The sequence below is a fragment of the Benincasa hispida genome, chromosome 7 (genome assembly GCF_027475165.1).
Source record: "Benincasa hispida cultivar pf3 chromosome 7, pf3_genome.v1.1, whole genome shotgun sequence".
NCBI lineage: Eukaryota > Viridiplantae > Streptophyta > Magnoliopsida > Cucurbitales > Cucurbitaceae > Benincasa > Benincasa hispida.
In genome coordinates this window covers 53,827,659-53,841,820 of record NC_143484.1, presented here as the reverse complement: position 1 = coordinate 53,841,820, position 14,162 = coordinate 53,827,659, and positions in this window count along the sequence as shown.

The following is a 14,162-nucleotide window of genomic DNA, read 5'->3' as shown; positions in this document are numbered from 1 at the left end:
ATTCCGCTGCATATATCTCGTATTCCATCAATTGTACAGTCATAATCTTTGATCAACTCGATCCATCTTCTCTATCTTAAGTTTAGCTCTTTCTGATCAAAGATATACTTCAGACTTTTATGATCAGTGAATATATGATAACGCTCACCAAACAGGTAATGTCTCCACAACTTTAGAGCTAACACAACTGCTATTAACTCTAAATCGTGCGTAGGGTAGTTACATTCATGCTTCTTTAACTGTCAAGAAGCATAGGCTACTACCTTTCCTTCCTGCATCAGCACACATCCTAACCCTTGTCGAGATGCATCATAATAAACCTCAAACTCTTTACCTGGTGTAGGTAAAGTTAATACTGGTGCTGACACTAACCTCTGTTTCAACACTTGAAAACTGTGCTCGCATTCTGGCGACCACTCAATCCTCGCATCTTTTCTGGTCAGGTTTGTCAATGGCAGAGCTATCTTAGAAAAGCCCTCCATTAATCTCCTGTAATAACCTGCCAAACCTAGAAACTATGTACTTCTATTACATTCATAGGTCATTCCCAGTTGACTATTGCTTCTATCTTTTGGGAATCTACGCTAATTCCGTCAGATGAAACTATATGCCCAAGGAATACGACTTGATTTAACCAAAAATCACACTTACTAAACTTGACATATAACTTCTTTTCCCTTAGCATCTGCAACACCATCCTCAGATGTTCTTTGTGCTTCTCTGCGCTACTAAAATATACTAGTATATCGTCTATGAAAACTATCACAAACTGATCTAGATAAAGATGAAATATCCTATTCATCAAGTCCATAAATACCGCAAGAGCATTCATCAATCCAAACGGCATTACTAGGAACTCATAATGTCCATACCTAGTTCTGAATGTAGTCTTTGGAACATCTGTGTCCTTCACTCTCAACTGGTGATAACTTGATCTCAGATCTATCTTAGAGAACATCGTGGCTTCTTTTAACTGATCGAAGAGAGCATCTATACGAGGCAATGGTTACTTATACTTAATGGTCACCTTATTCAACTGTCTATAATCTATACATAATCTAAGAGTGTCATCTTTCTTCTTGACAAACAAGACTGGCACTCCCCAAGGCGACACACTGGGTCTAATGTACCCCTTATCCACAAGTTCTTGTAACTGAACTTTTAACTCCTTCAGTTCTGTTGGTGCCATCCTATATGGTGTCTGGGATATAAGTGTTGTACCTGGAACTAACTCAATAGTAAACTCTATTTCCCTGTCAGGTGGTAAGCCTGGTAACTCTTCAGGGAACACATCTAAGAATTCTTGTACCACAGGTATATCTTCAAGTCTCAACTTCTTATCCTGTGAAATTGCTACATAGGCTAAATAGGCATTATATCCCTTACTCAGCAGCTTTCTAGCCTTCACTGCTGATATTAAACTTCCTGGAAGTATTCTTTTACTTCCTACCAGGGTTATTTCTTTTTCACCTGCTTTCTTAAACACTATTTCTTTCTTAAAACAATCAATAGTGGCATAGTATGTACTTAGGAAATCCATACCTAAGATAACATCAAACTCTAGTAATTCTAATGGAATCAAGTCAACCCATAAACTCTGATTTCCAAGAATTACTTCATAATTCCTGTAATACTCATGTACAACTAGAGTATCTACTACAGGGGTAGAGATTAACAAATCCTCATTCATACGCTTAGGCACTTTATCTATATGTAATGCACACATGCTAGATATGAATGAGTGCGTAGTACCAGGATCAAATAACGTATAAGCGGACTGATTACATAAAGTTATCCTACCAGTTACGACATCTAGAGCCTCTTCCACTTCCGGGTGTGTCACAACGTATACTCTACCCTGCTGCTACTACTGTTGTTGTTGCTGTTGCTGTTGGGGTCGTCCAGCTACCCCTTTCTGCTTAGTTGCACCGGATCCCTCACCTCCAGCTTCGGTCGCTCTAGGTTGATCTACAATCTGGGTAACTTCTCTTTGTTCACTCTGTGCTCCACGACCTAGCTGGGGACAATATTTCTTGAAGTGCCTCGCTTGTCCACATTGAAAGCATACATTCCTGTTGCCATAACATACTTCTATGGGACGCCATAGGCCTTAACCAGCGATAAGGGATCTTACTTTATCAACCGCATAATTGCTAACCTGTTGACTAAATTCAACGTCAGCCATCGAGTTGCAACTGCTTATCACCCACAGACTAATGGACAGGCAGAGATTTCTAACAGAGAGATCAAAACTATCTTGAAGAAGGTAGTCAATACTTCAAAGAAGGATTGGTCACCCAAGCTTGACAAAGCACTGTGGGCATACAGAACTGCCTATAAAACACCAATTGGCATGTCTCCGTACGCCCTGGTCTTTGGAAAAGCTTGTCATCTGCCACTCGAGTTGGAACATAAGGTAATGTGGGCATGTAAAAAGCTGAAGTTTGATTTAGCAAGTGCGGGAAAGTCCAGAAGCTGCAATTGAATCAGCTGGTCGAATGGCGAAGGGAAACCTACAAAAATGCCAAGATCTATAAGGAGAAAACCAATAAGTGGCATGACGACCGCATAAATGACCGGACATTCACCGAAGGTCAACAGGTATTATTATTTAACGCACGTTTGCGATTGTTCCTAGAAAAGTTGAAATCTTGTTGGTCTGGGCCATTCCGAATAAAGACAATCTTTCCTCACGGCGCAGTAGAACTAACAACTTTAGATGGGAACAACGCGTTTAAAGTCAATGGTCAACGAATTAAGCCTTACTACGGAGGAAACTTCGAACGACGCATGGACACCATTGACTTAGGCAAGCAGGATTAAACTGCTTGCAAGGGAAGCGATTGCGGTAATTCTAAGAACTTCTTCTAATCAACACCCCTATCTATGTTTACTTGCTTTCTTTACAGCTTTCTTTTACCGCTTTCTAAATTTCGTTATTTACTGTTTATTAGAATTAGTCGTTAATGCTTTTTGTGTTCTTTTACAATTTAGTTTTGCATGTTTTTCCATTTCTTTAATTTAGTAGCACCGTTCGTAAATTCTTGTGAATGAGTGGATGAAACATTAAACACCACAAAGCCTTTTCGACTTGCGTTTTGAATGAATTAAGAAGAAAAATAACAATTGGTATGAAACGGAAGGATGGATGCATTGTGGGATAACAAGAGACACCTCGCGTCCATTACACCCTAATGCATTGCGTTGAGGGGTGTGTTGCGTGCGTATATGCCCTTTGCCCATCTAGCTAAATGCACAATGTTGAGGTATCCTCCAAAAATGTGTTTAGTTAAGGGGTGTGTTGTAGGAGTGTATGAGTTGTTGCCCGTCCTCAGCAAAAATGTATTTGCGTTAATAGAAGCACGATGTTAAGTTTTATCGTGCACGCATCTGAATCAAATTCAAACGATGACATCAAATTCTTTGATTCTTGTACAGGCAACAAAAATTTGTATTGCGTTCATTTGTAATTATTTTTATACTTTATTAATATTCAATACAATTAGTACATATTCACTCCACTTTTTGCCTGTGCCTTTCTCTTTATCATCCTTTGTCAATACTTGCGATTTTCTTAATCTTTTACTTTTGTGTTCTTCATTACGTTGCTATGATGTATTATATGTCTATACTTAGAAACATTTCCCATACTTTGTAAATTATGACTAATACTTAGTTAATTCTTAGTTTAGCAGCACCTACCTTTTATCTTTCAAAGTTCTGCTCAAATCTTCTTTTGAAATTTTTCTTCTAAGTGTTTGTCTAGTCTATCCAAACAATGCAATGAGGACCTTGCTCATCTTTAAATTTGGGGGTGGCGAAGGTCTGAGCAGATAAGATCAAGAGTATGCAGTATTTAAGAAAATGCGTTCATTTTCTGTGGAATTTTTTTTTTTTTTTTTTTTTTTTTTGCAAAACTCCAATGTTAGTGCAAGAGAAGTCCTTAAAAATATTCCCAATCTGACAAGAGTTTAGTTGTGAAAGGAGCCTGCTCGTAGTTGGATGTTCGTATGACACTCGTAGAAGCAAGCCAAAACGAAGGTTGGTTTCCAAGATCAACGCAGTATAAAAGAAAAAGAAAGAAAAATATAATAAAAGAATGCAAGAGACAACTCCTCTAAATATCATGAGTTAAAGTTGAGTGTGGCACACAACCGTAGTTGGATGTTCGCATGACACCCGTGGGAATAGGCCAAAACGAAGAGTGTAACCATGATTAACTGTCTCTAGTAAATGATGCAAAAGTTTTGACCACTGTATTTAGATATATCAAGTTATTTTGACAAAGAAGAGATAAACATTCTATTTTGAAAACTAGAAAAGCATCTTTGAGCAGAATTTTGTTGTATAGAAGAATAAAGTAGGGATTGTTAAGAATTAGCAAAGATAGGAGGAAATTGCGATGTTCAGTAATGTGCCTAAGTGTAACATTCGGAGCAACCAATTGACGCAGAAATATAAGATAGGAATTGAGTATTATTGCCTTAGTAGAAGATCTGCTTGAGAACAAGCATACATCTAAATTTTGGGGGTGTGATAACTTGTAGGAATTCAAGTTATTTATGCTACCTTATCTAGATATTGCGGCCAAAAGAGAATAAATATGCGCCAATTGTATGAAAATTAGCTTAGAAATACAATAATTATGAACTATCGCAATTACACCCACTAACATCATTAAGATGGAAGAAAAGGATATTTCTACTCTGTTTTGCAAGAAACCAAGTCACTACTTGCGATCAAGGCTCAAGAAGAACTGACTAACGCATCTCTGTCATATGGGCCGCCAATCACAATGAAAAGATGATCAACGCAATGACGGTGCAATGCAACAGTCGATCCAGAGCTGACTTTCAACCGCATGCGGTAGTAAAAACAATACGGCATGCGAACTCCTGATCGAAAGATGCAGCTGAGCAACACAAAAGCGGAGGATTGTGACACGTGTACGGCTAACAAGTTGTGCAGATTTGATGGTCTGATTGCATAACAGAAGGAATAAATATACCTCCATCTTCGGAATTTCATAACAAAAGTGGGGTCCACAAGGCCGGAGTCAAAGATCTTCACCTATAAATACACCATCGAATTTAGAGAAAAGCATGCGACTGGATATGAGGCAAATTGATATTAGGTTATTAAGAGAAAGGCTGAGCTAAGTGCTAAACAGAAGAAATCCGAGAAGTAGAAGAGACAAGGCCGAGAGGTGAGTCTCAGTACTATTCTACCAGATCCCCGCCGCGAAGCTCTATACTCAAATCCCTGCTACCGGTTGAGCAAGCCTGAGAGGGAAGCTCATCCTTCCGCACGATCTATCTATACCGACAAGCAAACCTCCATCCAAATCGATGTCGAGATGTTGGCGCTTGTTTGTATTTGTTTCTATCTCTTTTCTTCATTGTATTTTATCTTCTTTATCTCTTTATTCACACATCATGTATCAGACGCTGAATAGATATATTGAATGTCTCGATCATTTTCATCACCACTTCTCTGTCTATTTTTGTTCCTCCGTTTATCGTTTTCTCCATAAAGTCTTCTTAATCCCTTGGTAGTTAATATGAATTAAACGAGTACTTAATCTATATTAAAGAGATAAATGCATTTAGCTAAGGCATGCTAGACGAAATCTTCACCTGTGAGAGCAGAAGTGCAGATGCCATTCTGATCTATCGAGAGAAGGTTAGAAGAATGCATTAACTAAAGCGAGTAATACTTCCAGAGATGGAAGCAACCTTGTGTTCATTACGTTCGTCTCTGTTTCACCACAGATATGTGGGAATGCGGTCGATCACCGAGAGGTGTACGCTAAGGGAATGTGGAACCGTACTTATGTCATTAATGCAATTAAGTAACTTGCGATGTTTATATTAGTTATCTTTGCTTTTCTGCTTCACACATAAGACTTGTCAACACATCACACTATCTCTGTATAATCTTCACAGTCAACCTTGACCTCAGTAACCCGTATCATGAGACCTGTATCTTGTACCATCTTAGCTTAGGTTTATTGCACTTTATTTTATTATCGCATTTTTACTGCTTTACTTTACTTTAATGCATTTTTAATACTTGTACAAACCATTCTTTTATAAAATTGAAAAACCTAGTCGCATGTATCATAAACATAATGCAATAACTTTAAACAATCCCTATGTTCGACCTCGGATGTAAGGAAACTTGTGACAACGTACAACATACTACAAGAACATTCATTAATAACGCATATCTAGAAGTAGTATTGCATGAATTGAGTCAAGATAGGTCATTATTGTATATCATTGGACCTAAACCGTGTGTGCATATCATCGTATAAATCCAACGTTACAGCAGGTCTTGACCTCTTTCGACTCAAACCCTGTTGGCTCGTGCCTCCAAAACTTCTCATACCTGACTCTCTAGAGAACGGGGGTCTAAAACTCTTACCTCTCGTTTCTCCAGGCATCCTGAACTGTCCCGCACCTGGCTGGAGTATATCTTCCCTTGCTACACTCCGCTCAACTCTGATAGTGGTCTCTACTAACTTAGTGAAATTCACCCAATTAGATGTAGAGGTAATGGATGTACGTATCTTTCTTCTGCATCTCTCTTTCTCTTCCGCAATGATCGGAAGGGCATACTGAGATAACTCAGTAAATCTTTGCTCGTACTCAGCAACCTTCATCGATTCCTGAGTTAGCCTAAGGAACTTCTCCCTCTTTGCTTCTTTAAAAGCACTAGGGTAGTATTTATCCTTAAATACTTTTCTGAACTCAGGCCAAGTCATAGTTTCTAAACTACTTTTTCTGGCCTCTATCACTTTCCACCATTTCTCAGCCCCTTTCTACAGCAAGATTGTTGCTAATCCGATCTTACGGTCCTCAAGGCATCTCATAACATTAAAACATTTCTCAATCAAGTCCAACTAGACCTCATCATCTACTGGATCTGTGGCTCCATCAAACGTCGTGGCATCTAACGCTTTCAGCCTCTCGACGTCGAATTTCTTCTCTGGATCAGTCTGAATCAATCCTACACTCGCCACCAATCTCTGGGCAATTCTATCAAATACTCGATTCTCCATCTGGGGATCTACATCCACCCGTGGGGTGTTCGACTCATTTGCAGAAGTCGCTTTCTGCCCTTCTAAGTCTCTAACTCTCTTCCCCTTCGAATCTGGGTCTTATCTAGCTTCAGGACCTCTGCTGGTAGGGTTAACATTCCTCTCCTTAGTCTGCTTGCTCAGCCTACCACTTCTCCTCAGCATCTTTGCCTAATTATTAAGTACACATGTTAGGGACTTACTTATGGGACTTAATCTAATGCACGAACTCTCTCTTTCACCTAAGATCTTATGCTTTAATACTAAGCTAGTATAAACTCAAACTTTACACTCAACTTTTTCCCAAGTTTTACATATACCTTTGCTCTAATACCAAGTTGTCACACACCTCGTCCCAGACTACTCTCTGAGCCTAGGAAAGGATATGACTGCAACAGTTATCAACCCTTTTATTGACACTTATTGCCTAATAACTCTTGCGGAAATAAATCTGATACCAATGTAAAAACTCATATACAGCGGATGCCTCTATGGCCAAAATTTATTAAGTCAAAAACACAACATATTTAGAGTAATTACATCATTAGATTCATAAGTCCCGATACCCAAAAACCTTAGTCCCTATATGAACAACTAAACATGTGTACAATATTTACAGTAACCACCTAACAAACGGGTTACAATATCTTTGTCTTTTAGTGGCAGAGCAGATGCAGAGCTATCTCCTGAGGATTTGACCGCTACTTGGGGAAAACGAAAACATTTGAAAATGGGGTGAGCTTGCTAGCCCAATGAGTGACTTAAGAAAGATAACTGATTTTCATGCAATAGTTTCAATAAAGAGATTAAACTGGAATATAAACTTCTACAGTAACCTTGTACTGGAGTATAAACATTTTCCAAGCATAAAACATATAAAGTCGCTTTTATCAGAAAACATTAACACTGTTTCTTAGTTGAGAATAACCCTGCTGCGGTTAAATTCCAATACCAACTACTAGTCAAGAGAGAACCCTTTTGTTCAATCTCTGACTTTAACTACCTACGTGCACGTGGCCATACTAATTACCGTCATACCTTAGGTACTTCTGCTCAGATTTCTTATCTAAACTTGTCTTTTAGTATCGAGCTGCTCAGATACCTTCCTAAATGTCCTTCGATATCAAGTTGGTCGGATACCTTCTCAAATGTCCTTCGGTATCACGTTTCAAATAAAACTAGTCATAAATGACTTTCTCTTTAAAGCATGTAAAGTATAACGCATATAAAACATGTCTTTAAAGATACTAACGCATGTTGGGTGTATTTAACACAAACAAATAGCTTTTCAATAAACTTTTCAAACATGCATGCGTTTAAAATATAACTCATGGTTTACTTGGAAATTACTTTGTAAAACTAGCTGGCATGAGAATAATCTTTCTTTAAAACATAGTTACTTTAAAACATTTAGTCAAATATTTTAGTCACTCACCTTGTTGTCTAGGAATTTTTCACTCTAGAAGTCCTTTGTTTACCTCGGGCTCCCTTTTGAACCCCTAAAATCCAGATTCAATTTAAAACTCGGATTACTCATAGTTATAAGCCTTATTTTGAGATACTTCCTTCTACAAACATGTTCCAAAATATCTCAGGAAGCTTACCCTAAAATATGAGCTCAGAAATCCTCGTGATTTGGCCGAAATCTTCAAATCTTCAAGACTGGCTCAAGTTTACCCGACAGCCTGAACCTTCTGTCTTTTCCTCAGTTTCTAGCCCGATCCCTTGAAGCTTCTTCTCTGGCAGCCCTCTGAAAACTAGACTTGTGGAGCTTTCAGATGGCTTTAGAATCACTCCAAACGCACGAGTATACTGGGAGAACTTCTCGTCCCAAGTTGATGCTGTTTCCAGACTTCACTGTCTACTGCGTCTCCCCTTGAAGCTTTATGATCAACACATAGATTTGCTATCAACATAAAGTTTAATCAGCTTTCCCACTCTTCTTAATGTCTTTTGAATTGTGATCTGAAAAGAAGTCCTTGGCCTTATTTATAGGCGTCCAAAAACTCTCCAAGGTCGACACCTCCTACTTGGTCGTATGTCCAAGTGTTTCTTCCTCACACTATCAACGCAAACTTCAATCAAGCAATCTAAGGTGTCCTCTTCATCCTTAGCCAACATAAAATACTCAATTCTGCATGTCCTCTTGTGCAACCACCTCATTTGCTTAAGGCTTAAGATTTCTTCCCAACAAGCCACATGTCTGGATGATAACCTTGCATGCGTTCAACCAACCTCATATGCTTAACCACAAAATGCGCCCATCTAATTGCAGCAACCTACCTATGTCCGGACTCCATCAACCGGCACATGCATCCCTTCACTTTTACCTTGTGCATCTAATCGACGCAACTTAGTCACAAACACTAGATGCTCGCAAAGATCATCTTTGGCCGTATATCCTTCTCCTTCGCATGGCTCACCTTTGCTCTATGCACTCAACTAGGATAATGACCAGCACTCCTTCAATGCATACTACTAGCTTGTCCTATGGGCCCACAAACCCTTGGATGTTCAACACATAGCACATGTCCAGCGCATAGCACATCACTAACGCATAGCAGATCACCAACGCATAGCACATCACGAACGCATAACACATCACCAATGCATAGCATATCACCAATGCATAGCACATCACCAATGCATAGCACATCACCAACGCATAGTGTAGCACTGCCGCATCCATCGCTGCTTACCATCGTATAGCACTGCCGCGTCCAATGCCGCATGCCATCTGTCGACGCATGCCTCACACCGCGTCATCGCATGCCCTCGCCTCACCACATGCCCTTGCACCGCATGCCCTCGCATCACTGCATCCCCTTGCATCGCATGCCCTCACATCTCCGCAAACTACCAATGCATTTCCTTCGCCCCCATGCCTTCGGCTGCTTACCATCACATCATCATGTCCAACGCATCCATCGCGTCTGCCTCCATCGCCGCATGCCTCTATCCATCGCATCCATCCCATCCAACGCATCCAATGTTCAACGCCCTTGGATGCGCAACTTGAGGTTGCCGCATGCGTTGGTCTAATCTCTCAATACATTTCCCTGCTGCATGCGTTGTTCTTGGCCATACTTTGGCTTCCTTCAATGCCCCAAATAACCTCTAAATGATCAAGGTCAATGCATGGATAACACTTAGTCAATTTTCTTGCTTCCAACGCATGGGTTATACTTAGCCAATTTTCCAAGCTTTTCCCAAGAGTCAAGTTTTCAAATGCACACTTTTCTTCTAATTTCCCACCCTTTTCTCTACCGTTACACATTAGTTTCCACATCAACCTACTCACCACACTGTCTCAGTAGGGAACATACTCAAGTAGAGAAATTAGGGTTCAAGGTTCACAGCTTGCCCTCACAAGTGTCATACGAACATCCAACTACGAGTAAGACGCTCTTTCTCAGTCAAAACTCATGTCATCTCTTTATTTGGCAGCAGAGTTGCGATCACTTGGTTTATACATTGATTACGATTCCCACTTTCGTTTTGGCTTGCCCCCACGGGTTTCATGCGGACATCCAACTACGAGCAGGATCCGATCTCGATATTATATAATTTTTTTTTTTAGATTGAATTTCTAAAAGTAACAAGGTTGAAAATAACACTACTAGCACCCCCAAATTTACATACAGTAATGTCCTCATTGCCTAGAGATGTAATAACTCATGCGATGAACTTAGGAAATTTTGTAAAAATCAATTTTAGAAATTTTTCATGAATTGATTGTCCTGAAATTAATTACTCTAGTACATGCGGTAAGAAATAAAGGCATGAATTTCATCATCAAAGTCATAATTGGCACAAGGAAGAATGCGACGACTAAATAAAGTAATAAAAAATTCCAGATTGAGTCAAACTAAAGAAGATGCGATAGTAGAATTTAGCAATATTAAATTAAAATGCGAGAAGTGCAAAATTGAAATAAGATGAAGCAAAGAAAGATATAACCCCCAAATTTGCTTTGTCGTCCGCATCATTTTTTATCGCATCCTTTCTTGTGTGGGCTAATGCCTTGATTGTGATGGGCTGATCGAACCGGTTGCATGTTTTGAGGTTATCGCATTGCTCCATCGCAATCGTTTACTACGATCAATGATAAATATCAAGAGGATAAAAAGTATAAAAGAAAGAGTTGGCAATTCTAAAGAGTAGTGATCATGCAAAAGTAAGATAGATTCATGAAAGAAAAATATCAAAAGGATACTCAAAAAAGGATTCGTCCCTGATGAGTGTATGTCGCTTATCAACACGAGGACTACTCGTTTCTTCTTTTTTCTGGATTCCTCAAGTCCACGAAGGTTTTCTTACGTTGAAAATCTCCTCCAAATACATCTTGACTCTTTGTCCATTTACATTAAATGCGTTGGTCCCTTCTTCGTTTGTTAATTCTACCGCACCATACAAGAATACTTCTTTAATTATGAATGGTCCGGACCAACGCGATTTCAATTTTCTCGAAAAGAATCGTAGCCTAGAATTGAATAGTAAAACCTTCTAACCTACCTGGAGATTCTTTTCACACAATCGCTTGTCATACCAACGCTTCGTTCGTTTTTTGTAGATTTTGGCATTTTCATACGCCTGTAGTCTCCATTCGTCCAGCTCGAGTAACTGAAGTTTCCTCTCCTCCCCTACAGCCTTCAAATCAAAGTTATGCTTCTTTACTGCCCTTAGTGCCTTATGCTCTAATTCCAATGGAGATGACATGCCTTCCCAAACACCAACGCATACAGGGACATGCCTAGGGGTGTTTTATAGGCAGTTCTATATGTTCACAAGGTATCGTCAAGCTTCATGGCCCAGTCCTTCCGTAAGGGATTCACCACCTTTTCTAAAATTAGCTTGATTTCTCTGTTAGAAACCTCGATCTGTCTGTTTGTCTGGGGGTGATATGCGGTGGCGATCTTATGATGGACATTGTATTTGATCAGCAGTTTGTTAATGATTTGATTGACAAAGTGGGTTCCTTCATCACTTATTATGGCACATGGAGTGCCAAAACGAGTGAAGATGTTTCTCTATAAGAATTTGGAGACCGTTGTCGCATCGTTTGCGATGCATGATACCACTTCAATCCACTTGAAAACATAATCGACAGCCAACAGAATGTATTTATGACCATTTGATGGTGGGAATGGTCCAATGAAATCTATGCCCCAGACATCGAAAAGTTCCAATTCCAATATGAAGTTCATCGGCATCACATTTTTCTCTGAAATGTTTCCAGTGTGTTGGCACTTATCACATTTCATTTAATAGTCTCGCGCGTCCTTAAATAGAGTTGGCTAGTAATACCCGCTTTGTAAAACTTTTGATGTTGTGCATTGTCCCCTGAAATGTCCTCCACAGGGTGAATCATGACATTGAAAAAGTATGCACTGAAAAGCAGTCTCTAGAACACAGAGTCTCAAGATCTGGTCGGGTCCCCTTCTGTAAAGATTTGGCTCATCCCAGTAGTAAAATTTACATTCAATTTTAAGCAACTGTTCATTCAATTTTAAGATCTGGTTTGGTCCCCTTCTGTAATTTCCCGGAAACTGTTTGCAGACCAAGAAATTGACAATATCTGCATACCAGGGTAATTCTTCAATTTTAAGCAACTATTCATCCGGGAAGGATTCGTTCACCTTCGATTGACTGTGGTCCACTTCAGGATTCTCTAATATCGACAAATGGTCAGCGACCTGGTTCTTCGTTCCCTTACGGTCGATTATCTCCATATTGAATTCTTGGAGTAGGAGAACCCATCGAATTAGCCTCAGCTTTGCATCTTTTTTGGTCATTAAATATCTTATTGGCGAGTGGTCGATGTGAACTATAACTTTGGATCCCAATAAGTAAGGTCTGAATTTTTCAATTGCAAAGATTACCGCTAGAACCTCATTCTCTGTGGTGGTGTAGTTCGCCTAGGTGGAGTTCTATGTTTTGCTGGCATATGCGATGGGGTGCAACATTGTCTTTTCCTTCTGTGCTAAAACTGCCCCCATCACATATCCCCTGGCATTGCACATCAACTCGAATGGCTTTGTCCAATCGGGTGCGATCAAGATAGGCGCTGTAGTCAATTCGTTCTTCAGTGCTTTGAATGCGGTGAGGCATTGTGAATCAAAGTCAAAAGTTCTGTAAGCTTCCAGCAACGCATTCAACGATCGAGCTATTTTTTAGAAGTCCTTCACAAATCATCTGTAGAACCCCGCATGTCCTAAGAAACTCCTTAAAGCCTTCACATTTGCTGGAGGTGGAAATTTTTCAATGGCCTCAATTTTTGCTTTATCTACCTCTAGCTCATCCTTTGAAACCTTGTGCCCGAGCACAATTCATTCATTAACCATGAAATGGCATTTCTCCCAATTCAGCACCAGATTGATCTCTTCGCATCTTTTTAGTATCCTCTCCAAGTTTTTGACTTCATCCGTTTGCCCATAAACTGAGAAATTATCCATAAATATTTCCACTACGTCCTCAAGATACTCAGAGAATATTGCCATCATACACCTTTGGAACGCGCTCTGTGCATTACATAACACAAAAGGGATCCGGTGAAAAGTAAACGTTCCATATGGACAGGTGAATGTGGTCTTTTCTTGGTCTTCTGGTACGATCATGATCTGGTTATAGCCCGTATACCTATCAAGAAAACAGAAATAGTCATTCCCTGCTAGCCAATCGAGCATTTGATCAATGAAAGGTAAAGGGAAATGATCTTTCTTAGTCGCCGCATTGAGCTTCCGGTAGTCCATACAAATTCGCCAGCCAGTGACGGTCCTCATGGGTATTAACTCGTTGTTTGCGTTCGAGACTACTGTCATTCTGCCTTTCTTGAGAACACATTGCATGGGGCTAACTCACGTGCTATCGGCGATAGGGTATATGATGTCGGTGTCTAACCATTTAATGATCTCTTTTTTAACAACCTCTTTTATCATAAGGTTCAGTTTGCATTGAGGTTCTATTAAGCCTTTCTGGTTTTCTTCGAGTCGAATTCTGTGCATGCAGTACGTCGGGCTAATACCTCTTATATCTGCTAGCGTTCATCTGATTGCTTTAATATACTTCTTCAGAATATTGA